The 20566-nt window shown below is 46.7% G+C and overlaps 1 protein-coding gene across 1 annotated transcript in view; it reads right to left on the bottom strand.

The window, feature by feature from the left end:
• Positions 1–20566, bottom strand: part of FBF1 (Fas binding factor 1) — a 615519-nt gene that overhangs the window by 74600 nt on the left and 520353 nt on the right. The window lies entirely within an intron of this gene.

Genomic DNA, 20566 nt, shown 5'->3' with positions numbered 1-20566 from the left:
GCACAACAGATGTGTGTGGAGGGGAGGATAGTTGACAGAAATGTACAGATTTGATATCTCAATGTGAAACAACAGGATATAGGCTCTAGCAGAAGTGTGTACACTTGACTGCCCTGTCCTACCACTGTACGAGGCTATAATTTAGCAAATGCAACCCCTCCTCCTCTGCTCACAAACAAAAGTACAAAGTAGATTTCTGACACAGAGAAGATATTAGATCAGTTGAACTCGGAAAGAAGTATCACAGTTGAAGTTTAGTGAGTGTCTAGTGTCAAGCAGGTGAGCTGTTCTGGATTCTTGGCAAAGAGACTCGGTCTTCCATCAATCTATAGTGGACAACTGTGACACCATATATTGGTGTATAACGACATCTGCTACATACAGTGCTTAGAAACAGCAAAAATGTAGTATTTTACACTATATAAAAAGAAATTATGAAATTACATTAGAAATACGTTATTACTATCTGATTCTCTGAAGCCACCCCAAGAAAATACTATTTCAACTCGATGATATTTATGAAGGGGAATTATTCCCTCTAAGAAGCACTTTAAACCTGTCAAACTATAACCACCCCATTTGAAAGGTTATTCTCCAGAAAAACAAATATGACATACTCAACTGAAGGTGGAAGTCTGAGTGAGATGCTACCCAGACATTACATGGAGTGGGCATGATTCTTTTGGGGGGAGGTAGGTTATCTCTCTTTAATATTCTGTAAATGCACATGGTTCTGTCGAGGGTTCCAATACAATATATCCCCACTGTGCAACACCACTCTTGGCACTTTTTATATAAGATTTCATATCAAATAAGAATGGAAGGAAAATGCTACTTGCCCAGTATGCATCTGATCTTGGCATATAAAGCTGTAGATTCATATGCTTTAGAATAGATTGTCCTCTGGTGTTGGGTCCGGATGTTTGCACTTTATTTTTCTTCGAAGAAGTCTTTGTAGTCACGAGGTAGGTGACTCCTCCTTTCGGTGATAGTGCACATGGGCATCAACTCCATCCCCAGATTGTTTTGCCATAAGGGTGATGATGGACTTAGTTAGAGTAGAAAAAGATGTCCATGTATAGTGTATTTAAGTAAGATAATACTGCAACAGATAAAGGTACCCGGGAAGGCGGGTAGATGCATATGAATCTACAGCTTTATATGCCAAGAACAGAGGCATACTGGGTAAGTAGCATTTTCCATTCGAAGCATATGAGCTGTAGATCATATGCTTTACCATAGACTATACAGCAGTTATGTTCCCAGTGGTGACTAACCTGTATCTGTTGAAGTGGTGTTAAATAGTGTTCTTTTTTTTTGATAATCAAATTTTATTGAAATTTCTGGAACAAACAAGTTCATTGGTAGCGAGTCACACATCACAGTTAAAAACCCCTTTCTCTCCTTGGCGACAACACAAACATCATTAGTCCCCTCTGAGTGAGTACAATAACATCCACATGGCACAATGACATAGCATATTAGGACCCACAGGATGGTAACAAGCCAAACCATTTACCCCACATTTTGCTGAACAGTTCTGGGCAACCCCGAGCCTCAAAGAGAGACCCCTCCTGCACCCCGCACCAATCTACACCCCTTCTCCATTTCCGCAGCACCGGGGCCTCAGCCTGGGACCAAACAGCCGCTATGTCCCGCTTCGCCACCGCCACGGCTGTCCCCAGGAAACGCTTATCGGCCCAAGAGCCATCCAGGCCGTCGAACACCCCCAACAACAAGTGCCTCGGGTCATGGGGGACCTCCCACCCCAAGGCCTGAGCTCCACCCCACTCCAGAACGGCTCAATGGACGGACATAGCCATACCATGTGATAGATACCGGCTGGAGTACCAGCACAGCGCGCACAAGCCGGGGAGGCTCTCAAGCCGGCTCGGAAGAGACGCGCCGGGGTGAGGTATGCCGTGTGGAGGTAGTAAAGCCGAACCAGGCGTAGCTTTGATGACGTAGTCAGGGTTTTGGGTGCCATAAGGGCGTCTTGCCAGTCTGCCTCATCTAAAGGACCCACCCACCCCTCCCATCGCTCCTTAAGCCGGTCAAGGGATGTAAGACAATTATTTACAAGGGCTCGGTATATTCGAGACACACCCCCCTCCCCAGGTTTCCCATCATTACCTGGGCTTCCAGAGGACTCAATTCCGGGAAGGAGGTGGGTGTTGGGAGGTGTATGTGAAGGGCGTGACGGAGTTGCATATATTTGTAGAACTGGGAGTGGAGGAGGGCGTGCCTGTGCTGTAGGTCAGAAAAAGAGGGCATGTGGTCCCCTACCCACACGTCCCCAAGTAGCGAGATCCCCACCAAATCCCAGCGACGGAAACCCTCCAGGGATGAGACCTCCCTCAACCAGGTGCCATGCCATAAGGGCGTTTGTCTAGTTAGCCTCTGGTCCCATCTCACTAGACGAAGGGCGGCGCGCCAGGCCATGAGCACCGTCCTTGTGATTGGTGGCAAGGCTTGCGCCACCGGGGAGCCGTAGAGGAAACCCTGGATCTGCGTGAAATCTAAGGTACTAAGCTCCATCCGGTAAGCTGGGTCGGACCAGCCGCCTGCAAACCAATCATGGATCACAATGAGCCTCGTAGCTAAATAGTTGAGATGGAGGTTGGTGACTCCCATGCCGCCGTCAAAGGGGGGAATGTGGCAGTGGGACAGGGACAATCGTGATCGCCCACCTCCCCACAGAAACCGAGTGAGTGTGCCGTCCAGTTCCCTAAACCAGCCACCCGAGAGGTGGACCGAGGTGTTCTGCAAAATGTAAAGGAAGCGGGGAAGGATCATCATTTTGAAAAAGGCACTCCTGCCCAGCGGGTTAAGGGGAAGGGATTGCCAGTTCCAAAGGTCGGTTTTCATCCGGGAGACCAGGGGGGCAACGTCGAGGGCCCATTCCAGCTCCGGCAGGAGGGTTACCCACACACCCAGATACCTGAATGATTGCCTCCGGAGGGGAGTCACCGCCTGCCAGTCGAAACACGCGGGGTGCATGGGGACCAAGGTGGACTTCGTCAGGTTAAGACGAAGACCCGAGACCTGCTCAAACACTGAAAGGGCCGCCAGGGATCTAGGGCCGGAATGCTCCGGATCTGCCAAGTAGAGCAGAACGTCGTCTGCATATAAAGCAATTTTGTCCACCTGGCTCTGATCCCAAACCCAACCCAGGATAAGGGAGTTCTGTCGGATTAACGCCGCCAGGGGCTCCATCACCAGCGAATACAAGTGGTGAGAGGGGGCAGCCCTGGCGGGTGCCTCTCCGGATCGAAAATGGTTCGGAAAACGTACCGTTGACAAGTACACAGGCTCTAGGGCTGTTATAAAGAACCTCGATCAGGCGGCGGAAGGGAAGGCCGAAACCCATTCTCTCCAGAACATCACTCAAGTACCCCATGTCCACTGTGTCAAAGGCCTTCTCAAAGTCCACGAGGAGAAGCGCCATATACGTGGATAGCCGATGGGCCAACGCCAGATGGAGGAGGCGAATACAATGGCGGGAACCCCTGGCCGGCATGAACCTGCATTGATTAGGGTGGACCAGGTCTTGCAGGAGGGGCCGGAGTCGCTGAGCTATCACAGTGTCAAAGATTTTAATTTCTGTGTTAATCAGCGAGATTGGGCGGTAGTCAGAGCAGTCTAGGGAAGGCGGCTGTGCCTTCGGGATGACCACAATGGTCGCCACGTCAGATTCAGACGGGAAGGACCTGTCTTCAACCACCTGGCGGAAAAGCTCTGCCAAATGGGAAACCAGGTCACCACGGAATATAGCGTAATATTCCTGGGGGAACCCGTCAGTTCCAGGCTTCTTGCCAGAGTGCAGCAAGGTGATAGCCACATGAACTTCTTCCGGGGTGAGAGGGCCATCCAGGGTATCTGCAGTTCCTCGGGGGAGATATGGGAGGTAAGTTCCAGATTCCTCCAGCAGTCCAGCGAGAGAGGCTCTGGGGCGACGCGCTGCGTATAGGGCTGCGTAGTAGTGCGCGAACGTTTGCGCGATAGCTGACGATGTCACTTGACGGGTCCCTGTGACAGTTCGGATCTCCGGGATGATACGGTGGGCCCTGGGGTAGGACACCAGATTGTGGAGCAGTTTACCGTTTTTGTCCTCCAGCCATAAATACGGGCCACCTAGGAGCGCCAGAGAATTTTGGCCGACTCCAGGGAGAGCCACCGAATCTCGTCCCGGACCAACGCCAGATGCCTAGAGGAGTCGGCAGTGCCATTGGCCAGCTGAGCACGTTCCAATTGGACAGCTCGGGACTCCAGCTGCGCCAGTTGGGCGACTTGGGCCGCGCGTTTGGCATGCACTAGCTCCCTGGCCACCCCTCGAACCACTGACTTACCAGCCTCCCAGAGCGTTCCCTGCGAAGGGACTGATCCTGCGTTAGCGGAGAAGTAGTGACGCAGCTCCTGGCCGAGGGACTCCACCAGTGCGGAGTCCTGCAGGAACCAAGCGCTTAGTCGCCAGATTGCCCTGGGGCCTGCATCGGGGGACCCGATGTGGAGAGAGATGGGGGAGTGGTCGGAGACTCCTCTGGGCAGGATCTCCGCCCCACACCCTCCGGACATTGCAAAAACCCATAGCTGAAGTCCATCCTACAAGGCTCTTCGCGGAGGCCAACCGTTGCGCCGAAGGAGTGCCCGTCACATCCCTGGAGGGCTGTAAGACAGCATTGAAGTCCCCCCCCCCCCCCCCCCCCCCCCGACGACAGTGAGGCCCTGGGGAAGGGAGAAGACCACCTGCATGAGGCACCGAAGGGTGGATGTCAAGAGCGCCGGGGGAACATAGTTGAAATAGTGTTCTTAAAACTGATTGGCCCACACTAGCTTATTGTTCTGCTAACACATCTATACAATAGTGCTTTGTGAATGTGTGTGGTGTAAACCATGTTGCAGCCTTGCAGATGTCATCTAAGGGTATGATCCTTAAGAATCAATACTGAGTATTTTTTGTTTTGGATCCAGAGGGTTGTCTTCGGATGGAAGTCCTTTGGAAGGAGTATCTTTTCCTCTAGAAGTGGCTTTCTGCGTCAAAGATTTGGGCTTAATGTCTTTGGATGGCGAGTGCTTAGTTTTAGCCGATTTAAGCTGTGGGGTCTTCGGGGTGGTATGTTTCGGCTCCAAACTTTTCAGCGCGGAGGGTGTTGGCTCCAAGCTTTTATGTGTAGAGCGTTTCGGCTCTGAGGCTTTAGACTTAGATGATTTTGGTTCCAGTCTTTTGTTTTGGAGGGTTTCGGCTCCGAAGTTTTCGGTGTCGAAGGTGTCTTTGGTGCAACAGCGTGGTTAGTGGCACATGTTTCTCCTTATGTTTAGGAGCCGAAGGTGTTGGTTCGGCACTGGAATGGGGCCGGCTCGAGTCTGAGACAGAAGGTTTGGGTTTATGTTTCATAGCCAGGTTGGAAGGCGGGGCATCTGAAACTTTTTCTCTGTGTTGACTGGAGCCCGAAAGAGAGGGTGATACTGGAGACTTATCTTTTGTTTGAGTGGGCACATGGGGATCTGTACTCACGGTACGTTGACCCGGAGTGACGTTCAGGTCTTCTTCCATGTCGGTGTCCGCTTTGGACACAGAGACTAGTTCTTCCTCTTCTTCTTCGGCTTCGGTGGCTGGACGGTGTTCTAGGTCTTCTCAGAAGATGTCATGTACGGAGCGGGTGCCGCGCAGCATCTTGTGGCGTTGAGCCCGAAGATCGCGAATGGTTTTCTTTGATCGGAATTATCGACACGCTTCGCAGGATTTTTCTTTGTGTTCCGGGGATACTCACAGGTTACAGATCTTGTGCAAGTTGTGCGTGGAAACTTAGCACAAAACCCGGTACATAGCTTGAACGGAGCCTGTTCCATTGACTGCTGGCGTGTTTGGCACGGGTAGGCCCAACGGCCCGCCTCAAAGTTCCCGATTGAAGGTTTTAACAGTGTACACGATACGCGTCGAATGAAAAATCTCAATCGAAAGACAATACCGTTGAGGGTAGAGGATTGCACGTCAAAGGGGTTCGAAAACGATACTGGAGCGCAGCAATACACATCCAAACCCGATGGCGGAAAAAAAGCAATCTGGGGATGGAGTCGATGCCCATGCACACTATCACCAAAAGGTGGAGTCACCTACCTCCTGACTACAAAGATTTCTTCGAAGAAAAACAAAGAGCAAACATCCGGGCCCAACACCAGATGGCGATCTATGCTAAAGCATATGACCTACAGGTCATATGCCTCGACCATGATGTTTCCAAACAATCAATTTATTTATGATACGGAACTTCGATGGAGGTCCATACAATGTATTATCAAATATACAAAATACAAGGATAAAATACATAATTATGTATTCTAATTCAATAAAATTATAAAATAGACTAAATACATTACAACAATATAACTTTATTAGTACAAATTCAAAAAACATTAAAAAACAAATTGGAAGATCTTGGCACATACCATTGCATTATGTGGAAACATTAAGCACTTTTGGGTCTCAGATACTGATTGAATATTATATTTAAGAAACTCTGGCCTTACAAATTAACACTCCTGTATAGTGCAACATAGGACATGCAAATATAACCCAATTAAGATCTTGTAAGTGCAGGTGGCATAACACACATAATCACTCATTTTTCGGGACTTTATACCAAATAACTGAGATAATAAGTAGGAAGAACAAAAGCATTCTCAATAATTAGATAAATCTTCGGATCCCATGAGGGCGATTCCATGTAAGATAAGGTTGTTTTTTTCCTGATATTGCTCTCCTACACTACCTGATTTTGCTGGTTTGACCGATATAGAGCAATGTCTCTGTCCTGACTTATATAAGGGATTAAGGCATAAAAGAGCCTACACTCAAGTAAATCCCAAAAGTTCCTTTAGCCAACACAAATGACTTAAAAACAGCACTCTTATCGTTTTGGAGAACAAACATTTCACACTTGAGTGCTGCACGAAGAATTCTCACCTCTCCACCCAGAATGGAAGCAGCCATTGCATAAGTAAAAGTTGACAAAAGTCCAAACTCCACATGTAGGGCATGAGAGGCAGCTAAAGCATTTAAATTACAATCCGACTAAAATGTGACATTCTATCACCTAAATGAACCGTCAAAATGTCATATTCAACACTTCACATGCGTAGTATAAAGAAGGTGGAATCTTCACCCTATAGATTGACAAAACATTGCTGGAGTGACATTGGGGCCATTTGCCTGGGTTAAGTCCCTACTCGAGCAATGGTTACATGATCGCCATCCTGCCCACTACTAGAGAAGATCTTACCAAGGTAAGGCTACAATACTTCTTTTTCCAATTTGTCTTCTCCTAAATGCCAATTGAACTACCCAATTTGAGGGGAAGATACATTTTTATGGGGAGAAAGGAGGTCAGGTGCTGTTAGTAGAAAGGGTTCATTGTTAGGCTTTAGTTTTTAGCCAATTGAACTACCCCCCATTCTCGCACCTTTCTTATGAAAATGTCACAATTTTACTTTTTGATATATTCATTTTCAAGAAATGGTTTTCTGCATACTTCTTCAAAGCCATAAGGCGGCGTGGTAAACTAATGCGGGTTAGATCCAGTATCGCCACATCATCAGCGTATAACATGCAACTAGTAGACATGGCACTAATTTGGGGGGAATCTCCTCGCACCTTAAATACATGACCTAGTAAATCATAAATATAGAGGGAGAACATCAGAGGAGTCAACAGGCAACTCTGTTTTAAGCCATTGTGGATTGTAACCTTTCTGGATAAGCCCTGCGTCCCTCCCATCAGGATTTGACACCTGGTAGCCGAGTGAAGTTTAATAATTAGCCTCAGAAGGTAAGGTGGAACACCAATAAGAGTAACTTTCTCCACAGCATCCGATGATCAAATCCATAAAGGCCGTGTACAACTGCATGCAACTTGAATGAGGATATTTTTCAATAATCGCTTGGAGGACAGCAATGTTACTTAAGGTGCAATTTTTCCTCCTGAAGCCAGTGTGTTCTGGACAGAAATTGTTTTCTTAAACACATTGTTGTAGGTGGAATAGTAAACTCCAAGCGAAAAGTTCACCCTTTGCACCTAACAATGCTATTTGTCTAAAACTTACCAGGGAGGACTTGGGGCCATTTTTGTAAAGCAGGATAATAACACTACTCCTCCAAGACAAAGGGATTTTCCAAACTAAAAAGCAATATTGAAAGAGCGGGCAAAGAAAGGTTCCCAGGATGTGGCCTCCTTTTTAATAGACTAGACAGATCTCATCAGGCCTCATTGTTCTGGATGTGCTCAAATTTTTTAATAAAACCAACAATCTCTGTTTGAGATGGGGTACAACACAATATGAACAATTTTTCATCTACACTGAGCTCAACTGGATCAGCTTCCTCAGGATTATTAGAGTACAAATATGAAATATAAACTACCCAAACACTTTCAGGGATAGAATTGTATGCATTCTCGGATCACAATATTCAGCCACCAGGCGCCAGTATTTCCTGGAGTCCTTGGAGTTAGCGGCTTCCCTTAAATTAATCCACTTATTACTTTCATTCCTCCGCTCTTGAACTTTTAGTCTAGATCGAATACGTTTAAGACAATCGATTTCATGTTTTCTTAAAATAGAAAACAACTGATACGGTCTCCTTATCAGGAAATGTATTTCTTGGTTTAGCACCAACAACCACAGATACATTTTTTTAGTTGCTTAGGGCCTGTTAGAATGGGGGTCTCTAGATGGCAATGGTCTGCACCTTTGTCCAAATAGGGACCCTTGCTTCTAGTCAGGGAAAGGGGGATACACTCCTAAAATAACCCCTGCTCACCCCCTTAGTAGCTTGGCACGAGCAGACAGGCTTATCTCAGAGGCAGTGTGTAAAGCATTTGTAGACACATACAGTAATACAGTGAAAATACTACAAATGGACACCACACCAATTTAGAAAAATAAGTATCTTTATCTAAACAAGACCAACTGGCAAAAATCTACAATACACTATCAAAAATAGGCTCTTCAATGGTAGAAATGGTTCAGTTCAATGCAAGTTGTAAATGCGACACTTTTCCAACAAAGTACCTTAGATGCGTCACGCAAAACAAACAAAAGGATCGCAGGGAAGGCGAAGCATCAGTTCCTTGCTTCGGGGAGGTGGCGCACCTGTTCCTTACTGCAACACAGGGTAGGCGATGCGTCAGTTCCTTACCGGAGAGGAGTGGATGCGTCTGTTTCTTATTGTGTTCCGGTTACGATGGGACAAGATGGCGCCTCGATGCGAGACGATGATCTGGTGCACTGCGACAAAATGGCGGCTTGATGCGATGTGACAATCTGGTCGATGCGTGAACGTTTGCAGCCGCACTGCAGGTGCTGTGACGATCTTCTCTGCAATGAGTTGGGCCTCAGTGTGGATGTGGCAGGCTTGTTCTCCGTGACTGGGCGATGTGTCGGGAATCGGTGGGGATGCAACACGCTTCTTCCTCGTTGCGTCGATCTTCCAGCTCCCAACAAACAGCAGCAAGGGAATTCAGGGTAGCTGGGGGTGAAGTATTTGTGTCCCCGAGACTTCAGACAGGAGGCAAGCTCAATTTCAAGCCCCTGGAGATCTTCCTCAAGATGACAAAGCAAACATCAAAGTCCTTTTTCGGTCTCGCTGAGTCAGCGCGCATGCGCTGCTCGGAGAGACTTTAGAAGGTGAGTTTTGAAAGTACTGCTGGCTGGCGACCAGCTTGCTAGAACGCGCGCGTGACGTGCACAGCACTTTTTCCGCGTCGCGCATGCGCACAACTTGCGTCACCACCTGCGTTTTTTTTTCATCGCGGCCGCGCAGCATTACCTTCTACGGCCGCGCGGCCAATGTTTGTTATATTGGTACTGTAGTTATGTTGTTTAACGCTCTGTGCGCGCAATACCTCTAGTCCCAGCAGTCATCTGAGAACGTACGGGCGCCTGTCGTTCATATTATTTATTTACACCTCTCAAGTTGAAACTGCACATAGGCTTGGCCCCCCATGAAACATGGCATCTGATATTCTGTATGCTGCAAACTGGTACAAACAACCACAGTGTGGCATTGGATTGTCTCCATTTTCAATAATCCTGCTTAATCATGACAAAATGCACTTTGATACAAAATACGCAGGAGCTAGTGCGCATGGGCAAAGTCCTTGTGCGTAAAGTGTCCCGAGAAAGTAGACAGCATAGGGCACAGGTTCAATATACACTGAAGGAAATTCAATTACTATGCTGCGCGTCTTGGTACAGTGGGACAGGGCACGCGGCGAGTACATGTGCTGCGTGTTTGCAAAAATAACTCCTGATTCATTCTAATTTACTATGGTGATGGAGGAGAGTTCCTGGGAACATTTGTTGTGCCCTTTGTCTCATCAGCAAATAAGGAGCTGCCAACACTTGATCTTGTTTGACACGGATTTTCTGTTTTTTGACTCCACTGCACATCACGTCGTAGCCAAGCATGCGATTTTTTTCCATCTACACACACATCCCTGCTTCTGAAATTGTTTGCCTTTTATTTATTTGGGGACCTGCTAATTCTCAGGCTTGTTTGTACTTTTTGTACCAGAGTTTGTGATGATAAAAAAATCCACCTAAGCATGTGCAGTGGAACAGTCCTACATACTGTGGTACAACCACATTACACTCTGAGAAAACAGCATTTAAAATGGACGTTTTTAAATAAGATTTTAAAATATCAACAGTTCGTAACACACCAACTGGAATGCAGATCATGTAAGTCATCGTGCTCTGAGGGGGATGGTCAAATATATCAGAGCCCCCTTTATTGCTAAGTCTGAACAGTTGAGTGCGCACATTTCTACAGACAAAAACACCTCACGCCAACTTTTTTACGAATTAAAAAAATTATACAGAGTTATTCTAGCTCAATCTTCTCAGAAACTCCATGGCATCTAATAGCATTTCTCAAATCCAAAATTGATACCACCTACATGAGTGTAGCCTCTCAGACATTTCAGACTCTGTCCATCCCTGTTGCCTCTCAGGAAGCAATCATATGAAGATTTACTTTTCTTTACACCTTTTGGGGGTGTGATGAAGATATGAACCTGCATTTGATCCAGGTCACTGCTTGACATGTGTCTTTTACCTGTGTGTCATAGGATTGCTCAGGCCACTGTTCTTTCACTTGCTGAGATTTTTAATCTCACTCATACCTCGGGGTTGAAACCTGCCTCATGTAAATCAGGAGTTGGACCGCAATATCGCAGAGAAATATTGATCTATTCTCCTCCTTCTGATGATTAGTAAACTACTAGTAGAGTGTTTGACAGACAACCATTCATCTATTTCGAGGCCATAGATCATCCATAACCATTGGCAACTAGGCTTTGTACCCTTATTGAGCCATCGAAAAGCTCTTGCTCTGGCTCGCAAATCAATGATGGGGCTATTGTGAATGTAACAATGTGAAATCTCAAAGCCATAATCAATGGCAGGTTTATATAGTTTGGTGTGGCGCCTATCTGGCCACTCAGCTCTAAGTTGCACTGTGGATTTCTGCCTGATTTATCCCTCGCACCTATAGAATTAATGCTCAGAAAGCATCAGGACCATTATTTCTTATTTCTCAACCGGAAACTCCCCATTTAGGAGTTAGTTGTTAAAAACACAAAAAACTTTGCTGTGCAAACACATTGAACCTGGTGCCAACACAGCAAAGCGTTAGAACCTTCAACAGAGTCACCGTGGTATTGAGATCTGCCAGCGTGGTGGTGATCTTTAAATATGATGGACTCTACTTTGCCGTAGCAGTGGAGAATATCCCTCTACTGACCCAGCAGGTCAAAATACCGCCCTCCATTTTCTAAACAAGGTCCAAAGTAATTTGTTGTGTTATTTGAAGAGAGCCCTTCCTCACTGCATGGCGCAAACCCATTTTATATTCTTGTGCCTATATATTACTGGTTGACATTTCTTGTGTTTACAGGGAGCGGTCCCAGTCTTGCACCGCCTTGTCACGTGTGACACTTTGAGACAGACGTGCATTTTATCCAAGAATATATTGTTTTCTGGGGGTTGCAATTTCACCTTTAACACTGCAAGTATTGGTTAAAAGTCCCAGCATGCAATGTAGGAATGGCTCTGGTCGAATTGGCTTCGCATAAAATAGGACCACCTCTCTGCCATGCAGAGCGCATGTGCTTCTGCAAACAAGCATTGGCATAGCCAATAGTTCTCGCCTTTGGGACCTTATAAGTGTTTAGGATATTGTGCTGCATAACTAAATACTTATAAGGTCCCAAAGGCGAGATCTATTGGCTATGCCAATGCTTGTTCTCCTTTCTTCGGCAAAAAGTAACCACTGCAGGCCAACCCCAAACAGCACAGGGGCAGTAATCTTCCTTCAGCTTTACCGGCTCTTCTCCTTGGCAAAGGTTCCTCTTGATTTCCCAGAAGTGATCTAAAGTTCTGGGTCCCCTTTTTATACACTCAAATCCTTTGTCTCTGAAAGCAGAGAGTGTCTGTACCCAGTCAAAACCAGTTCTTTCCTCACTGGAGCAGCTTCCACGCAGGAGGTGGAGACAGCATTGTTGAAAGCATACCTGGCCCAGGCAGGAGAAAAGGAAAACTCTTCCCCCTACTCTTAATTCAACCTAGGTCCCATTCAGCCCAGCCCTGACTCATCAGACTGCTGGAGCCGCATCCCTCTCCCAGCTCCTGTCACTCACAAGCCAGACATGCAATACACAAACCTAGAAGAGGCATACTGGATGGTTAGGCAGGAAAATACCTACTTTCTAAACATGGTATTTTCAAACACAGAATGTTAAAATCACCCACACTAAAAGATACACTTTAACATTCTGAGTTCAGGCATACTAAACTTTATTTTCCTATCTTGTTCCCTGGGTAAGTTATAAGATGTTATAATCAAACTGCCCATTCTGGCCTATGGGAACAGATGGCCTTGCAATAGTGAAAAACAAAATTGGTAGTATTTCACTATCAGGACATGCCACACACAATAGGGCAGGTTCTACCTTTCACATACAATGTACCGTGCCCACAGGGGTACCTTGGGCCTACGTTAGGGGTGACTAACATGCAGAAAAAGGAAGGTTTTGGAACTGGCAAGTGTGTGCACTGGCCAAGTCGACATGGCAGTCCCAATGCACACAGGCTCTGCAATGGCAGGCCCTGAGCCACATTTTACAAGCTGCTCCTGCGAGTGGCACAATCAGTGCTGCAAGTCCACCAGCAGCATTTGATTTACAGGACCTGGGCACCCATGGTGCACTGTACTAGGGTCTGACAAGTAAATCAAACAATCAATCATGGAATCACTAATCCATAACAACAAGTTACAATAGGGAGCACTTGCACTTGCCCAAAGCATCTAGACCAGCAAAAACAGATGAGGCAACAGCAAAAAATGGAAGGGAGACCCACACCAATGGTGTCAAGTCTAACAGAACCATATCTTTTGAGCCTAGATTATGAAAGCCCATCATGTGCGATTCAAAACAAATTATAGGGGCACAGCAGGGAGACTCATTTAATCTAACGTATAGTTCTTTAATTTATTTTAGCTCCGGGTCTCTAGGTTCTTAGCAGTCCAGAAGGTACGCCTGTTCGACTTGTTATAGCCAATCTCAACATTTAAAAGGTTCCAGGGCACTAGTTCCTGAATGTTAATGGCAAGTGTCATAACCACTATGCTATGATCGCTCATGTCGGTTGGAAGCACAGTAAATTTGTAGCAAGCCCCAAACATCTGATAGGACACTATCGCATAATCAAGTAAACTCTGCTTAGAGGTGGAATGAAAAGTATAAGAGCCCAGCTCACCATCTGATATAGGTCCATTCAGGAGCACCAATTCATACTTCCTAAGATTATGCAATAAGAGGAAACCGTGCCTATCTGTCCTAATCTTTTCTGGTAAGAATATCTCCGGAATAGACCATGCGTCTTCTTTTTAGGTTTCGACCTGGCGAGGGGCACGACGAAGTGCCCCTCCCAGTTTGAAAACTTTTGTTTTCAGTAGGGATCTTCAGACCGCCTCTGTTTCCAATTGGCTAGCTCCATAAATGGAGGCTAGCCATTGGGAGACAGAGGCTGTCAATCGCGCTTTCCCTTGAAAACGCGATTCGGGGGCGTTTCTGGTGCTTTTTTTAAGCCCCGCCCCTTTGTCCCGGGCCGCGCTGCGATTGGCTGCCGGCCCGGGACACCCCCGTGACGTCATTCCCGGGCCGCGCTGTGATTGGCTGCCGGCCCGGGACACCCCCGTGACGTCAGCCAATCACAGCGCGGCCCGGGACCTCTTCGCTTCTCCCGCCTCTCTGGCTTCCCTGTCCCTCTCTCTCATCTCTCCTGTCCTACCTTGCCTGCCCCGTCTCGTGCTCTCGCTCCCATCCTTCCCCACCCGGCTGTCCTCCGCAGGGTATGAGTAAGAAGTGGGATGTTTCTTCGGATAAAAATGTACATTAATTTAACACGAACAGTGTCTGGTCACATCACTTAAAAAAATAGAATATCCTATTTTTCTATCCGTAGTTAAGTTTCCAAAGCACAGCATTTGCCTCGGGGTGCATTTTCCAGTCTCTGAGCCCTTGGGTAACGTGCTTATTTTGTGTCCTACTTCTATGTCTCTCATCACGATGTTACTCCCTGCTCTCCATCAGTTTTTGTCGGGTCACGTGACAAGAGATTGGCAGCTCCAGTGGCTTCGTTCTGTTCACCGAAAGGGAGGTAGTGGGAGGGCCGGGAAGATGGCGGCGCGCAGGAGCGTAAGTGTCCGGTGCGGAGCTCAGTGAGTGGCCAGGAGATTGTGCGCACAGGTGACATGGAGAGCGAAGAAGAGCAGCATACCACGACCCTGCTGTGCATGGGATTCGCTGACCCTGGTGCCATCCGGAAAGCATTGCGTTTGGCAAAAAATGACATCAATGAAGCGGTGGCGCTGCTCACAAACGAGCGGCCGGGCTTGGACTACGGCGGGTATGAGCCCATGGATAGCGGCGGCCCTCGTGGGGACAGTGGCGAGGGCAGTCGCAGCGGGCGCGGAGGCTTCGACCCTCCACCGGCCTATCATGAAGTAGTGGACAGTGAGGTAAGGAGAGTAAGGAAACTTCATATTTTGCAATGAAACCAGGAGGGGAAGCAGCTGCCAGCAGGTTTAGAGAGACCACACCCGACATGGGCAGGGTACCCCATCTGAGCATCATGGTGTGTGTGTCCTACGCATGGTGTCCCCCCATCTCAGGAAAAAATAGTACAACAGGAACCTCCAGCCTATATGCCTCGAGCAATCAATGTTTTGTAGCATATAGGATGCGCCTTGTGAATATCGTGGGAGATTGAGTGTAGTGAGCGAGAGGTTGGTCTGCTCGCTCTACAGTTCCCATCCATATGGAGGGCAATCAATGAGCGTGAACAGTAAGGGACTCTATTAGTAACTATCTACATTTGCACGTAATTAGAGACGGGCAACTTGATCAAGAGTATCCTATGATGCACTAAACGGGAGCTACCCAGGTGGCATGATACACCCAAAGGTTGGCGCACTCGGCAAGCAGTAGCTTACTTCCTACTGCCAAGTATACGCTTGGTAACAAATACAGCACCAACACCCTGAGATTCCCACTATGGGGAGAAGGCTGTAAACACGCATTCATTGGCATCAATTGCACCACTATGAATGCATCCAATGAGAACTACAGTAGTAGCTCTTAATCAGTTGAGGGGATTAATCTAGATATTCTACCTTTAGCCCACTAACGGAGAAAATGTTTGGGGTGTCTCATATAATACTTATCAGGCAAGGCGAAAATATAAGAATTCTGGGCGTGGGGATCAGTGTAAGGTATATCATTGTTAAGTATTTGTATGGGACACGTGCTGTAAAAACCGCTTACTATTGTGAAAAAGGATGAACAAATAGGAGGCATTGTGGAAGGTACAAAAACTAAACGCGTGAATCAAAACGTGAGTTTGGCACACACTCGCTTATGCTGAATCCCTCTTAACTTGAATGAAAGTAATTAAATACATTTTGCGTGCTACAGAGTATGAATGGCTGCTTACCTACGTGCCCTTCAGTAACTCAGTAAACCTCATTATGAAAAGCACTCCTCATTACTTACATGAGGAAACATGGTTTAATGATCGTTGTATTAGAGTACAGTGTGTTTTAAAGCCAGGTGATTTTTATTTATAAGCAGTAAAAAAGTGATGTTAATTGTTCGTACCTTATTCTACCTTTTTAACTCTGGCTGTGGCAGCAGCACTGGTTATGCGTTGATCATCATGCTTTCTGTTTCATCCTGCTTGAAAGTGTAATCTTGCTCCTTATCTGCGTTTCTGAGTAGGCAGAGGGTTCATGCCCTCTCCCAGTATTCCAGTAGGGATTTCCGGCCAGCTGTTGCACAAATACTTAATCTCAAAATTGTGCAGCCCAGGATCTCTTTTGAAACCTACTAGTGACTAGTGTGCTTGCTTCCCTGCCCCCTGGCTGTGCTTGCTTCCCTGGCTGTGCTTGCTTCCCCGCCCGTGCTTGCTTCCCCGCCCCCTGGCTGTGCTTGCTTCCCCGCCCCCTGGTTCCCCTGCCCCTGGCTGTGCTTGCTCCCCTGCAACCTGCCTGTGCTTGCTTCCCTGCCCCCTGGCTGTGCTGCTCTCCCGCCCCCTGGTCCCCCTGCCCCTGGCTGTGCTTGCTCCCCTGCAACCTGCCTGTGCTTGCTTCCCTGCCCCCTGGTTTGCTTCCCTGCCCCCTGGTTTGCTTCCCTGCCCCCATGCTGTGCTTGCTTCCCTGCCCCCTCGCTGTGCTTGCTTCCCTGCCCCCTCGCTGTGCTTGCTCTCCTGGGTGGGTGTGTGTGGCTCTGGGTGGGTGTGTGTGGCTCTGGGTGGGTGTGTGTGGCTCTGGGTGTGTGTGAGTGTGTGTGGCTCTGGGTGTGTGAGTGTGTGTGGCTCTGTGTGTGTGTGGCTCTGGGTGTGTGTGGCTCTGTGGCTCTGGGTGTGTGTGGCTCTGGGTGTGTGTGTGTGTGTGGCTCTGGGTGTGTGTGTGTGTGTGTGGCTCTGGGTGTGTGTGTGTGGCTCTGGATGTGTGTGTGTGTGTGTGTGTGTGTGTGGCTTTGGGTGTGTGTGTGTGTGTGGCTTTGGGTGTGTGTGTGTGTGGCTTTGGGGGTGTGTGTGTGTTTGGCTCTGGGTGTGTGAGGCTGGCTGTGTGTGTGTGGCTCTGGGTGTCTGTGGCTCTGGGTGTGTGTGTGTGGTAGTAATTGCTGTCTGCTGAGCTCGTCCAGTAGGGTACAATAGGTCTCACATTTGCGAGAGATTAAGCTATTGGCAATGTAAATGGCAATGTCATTTATTTATCTGTTTTCAAAACCAACACATAAATAAAAATGTTGTCATTTACAATGCCAATAGCTCTAACTTTTGCCAAGGCGAAACCGTTGCATTGTAAATGCTTGTTTTATATTGGCGTGAAAAAAAAGTCGAAAAAGCAGAGTTGGAGACCTTTGAGTTTAAATCACCCATGATTATTACCAAGGGACAATCAACTAACATACTAATCATAAACAAAGGTAAGAAATAAACTCAGAAGATAATAAAAGGATTTATCAGGGGAAAAAAACATATTTGCTAAGCGGAAGAAGGATGGACAACCTCTCTCATCTTGAAGGACCAATCTCAAAAGAGGCATAAATTTGATTGCTGAATAAAACGTCTTGATTCCAGTTCACAGCATTCTTAAATAAGATCAATAAGTTGTTTGGTAGTTACACATTTTTTTTCTACTTTATTTCTTCAAGTTTGCAATGTACAAAAAAGAACCCCCCCCCTCAAAAGGCATCATACAAAACATTTGTATACAGATCGACTGACTCATTACGGCACATCAAGGGGCAGTTACAATTAAATGGTGGAGAAGTGTGGCTCACTGGTTAGAGGAGGCAGACCCAGAAGCAGAGGTCAGACCCGGGACCAGGGTTCAATTCCCGACGCGGCAGGGTCTTGAGCCCAAATGTCCACAGACTCGATAATTCTCGCTTCGGTGCCCACTCGAATCATGGGTTCACACTCTGCAACTCTGGGCATTAGCTTGCTTAATCTCTACAACGGCCCCCCGCGGCGGGATGCCTGGCTTTCACCTTGGGGATGCCCAGTACGGGTTATCTCACAGTGAAAAAGCCAGGACGGGTTCCCAAGGCAAGCGCCGAGATGCTCCAGGGTAAGTCGAGCGCTATATAAGACTGTACAATAATAATAATAATAAATGCCAACTAAAGAGCATGCTCTCAGCTTCCAATAGTGTGCCTAGAGTGGAATGTTTGTTAGTTAATATTTTTAAATGTACCAACATAAGTGTAAGCTCACGCATGTGCATGACCTCCAAAGCACTACTCTGTTGCTGAGACGTAATTGGCCAGTTTAGGACTCTACTATTTGATTCTGCCCTGGATTGACTCAAAGGAGACCACTACCACCAGAAAAGGAAATGGCGGAAAAATAGAAAGGAAAGTGTTTGTTAGTGGCTGAAGAAGGCCTCACTTTTTATTTAGTTTTTTAAAAACATAGGCTTTTTCCTAAACTAAAAGAGATTATAGAGATTATGTTGAATAACATATCTAAGTTCCCTTAAATGTGCCTGAAGCTACTTGTAGATCACTCATCTTGATACATGCAATACATTTGCTTCCTACACAATTAACAGCAGATACACATGGGATTCAAGGGAAGTTTCCCACACTTGTGTCTCCATGCAGGAAAGTAATGAAAAGGTTTTTATGTTTAAATAATTAAACTAGTAGAAATGGCTCAGCTATTTAACATCCCTAAAGGCTCATCGTCCCTTGATGAAATCCTAACTTCTATGATAACAAACAAATGTGTAGAGGCCATCAATTGGGTTCTTAGATACTGAGTAGGTTTCCAAAATTTGAAAAGGTTTTTTAAAAATCTCCTCACTGCTGGCCAATAGCATGTTTCCAATGGCTATCTAAGATACGAAAACAGATGTGGTCAGAAACATGAGATGTCAAAAAAATAAAACAAAATTCTTCTTCCTCTTGTATTAGGTCTTCTGTTCTAGACATGAGCAGATTTCATTCATGTTGCCATTCTACTTACATATTGGCACTAACCATTGCTTTTCTAGTGGACCACATATGACCATACATATAAGGTGTGGAGCTTGATTGTTCCTTTCTTACCTGATCCTTCATAACAAAGGGTGAGGCCAGCATTGCATCTTTCTGCGCCAGTAAAAGTAGACTATGGAGTAGCACTGGGACCTCCTTTGTCCCCCCATTATTTTAACATCTACTTGAAACGTGATGAACATTTTTCATTCTCCTGGCCTACTTTTCCATTGTTCCATTGTCGCCACACTGCTGGACATAGGACAGGTTTGGAACTGTGGTAGAGAACCATGAGCTAACTGACAATATGAAGTGATTTAAACCTTCAGGACTTAAACACAAGTTGCTTCTTCTGCCCCCTGCTGTCCATTAGATGACTCGAGTTACCACACCTCTTCAAATTCACTGCTTGAGTTTACAAGCTAAGTTATAAAACTCTGAATTCTTTAGGACGGGCCTAGTTAAAACTGACATACAAAGAGGCTTTTTGAACTCAGAGCTTAAAAGCGCACCCACCTTTCTGCCCAAAAAACCCCACCGTTATGGTAAGAGCCCTCAAACTCAAAACATGGTTCCTCCAAGGTCATCTATACTGGCCTGTCAGCCTATATAATCATACATGGGTAGGTAATTCAAACTTTTGGAATTGAGAAGACTATAGAACAAGTTACTTACCTTCAGTGATGATATGTCTGTAAGAGACATATATTAGGTATAGAGTCCTAACCTTAGAATACACCCCGGCGTGAGACTGGATCCAGAGAAATTCTTTCATAGCAGTACCCCTGCACGTCGATAGGTGGTGTCTATCGACTCCGCGCTCGTCGTGGTGGTCGCCGGGTTGATATCGCTGTATCTACTTGGATGCCACCCTCGTGCGCTGATGTCAGTTCTTTACAAGACATTCCACGCCAGAAGCGCAGAACCATGCAAGACACTGACCACTGGAGCACAAAACTAGGGCCCTGAAAGGGAGTCCTTAAGCCCTAGAAGTCAGTTTGCAGAACGGCGAAGATGGGCGGGCGGTAAGGAATCTATAACTAATATATGTCTCTTACCGATATTATGTTACCAAAGGTAAGTAACTTGTTCATTTGAAAGAGCCTATTAGTTATAGATTCCTTACCTTAGAATAGATACCCCAACAATACCAACCCCGGAGGTGGGTCTGTGAACCAAGTTCACACCAGGAAGTCCTGGAGAACAGAACGGCCAAAGAATCAGTCTTTCCGGACAGGAGAGTCCAGACAGTAGTGTTTGAGGAGTGTGTGCAGGGATGTCCACGTGGCTGCCTGGCAGGTATCATGAAGGGGAAATCCAGGTCCCAAAGCAGTAGTGGCTGCCGTCACCCTGGTGGAATGGGCGTGCAATGCTACTGGAGGCTCCTTCTTTGCCAAAGAGTATAACATTTTAATGCAAAGAATGACCCACCTAGAGATGGTCTCCTTTTGCACAGCCCGG

Source organism: Lissotriton vulgaris, chromosome 7 (assembly GCF_964263255.1).
Source record: "Lissotriton vulgaris chromosome 7, aLisVul1.2, whole genome shotgun sequence".
Lineage (NCBI taxonomy): Eukaryota > Metazoa > Chordata > Amphibia > Caudata > Salamandridae > Lissotriton > Lissotriton vulgaris.
This window is presented reverse-complemented; position numbering and strand designations above follow the sequence as displayed.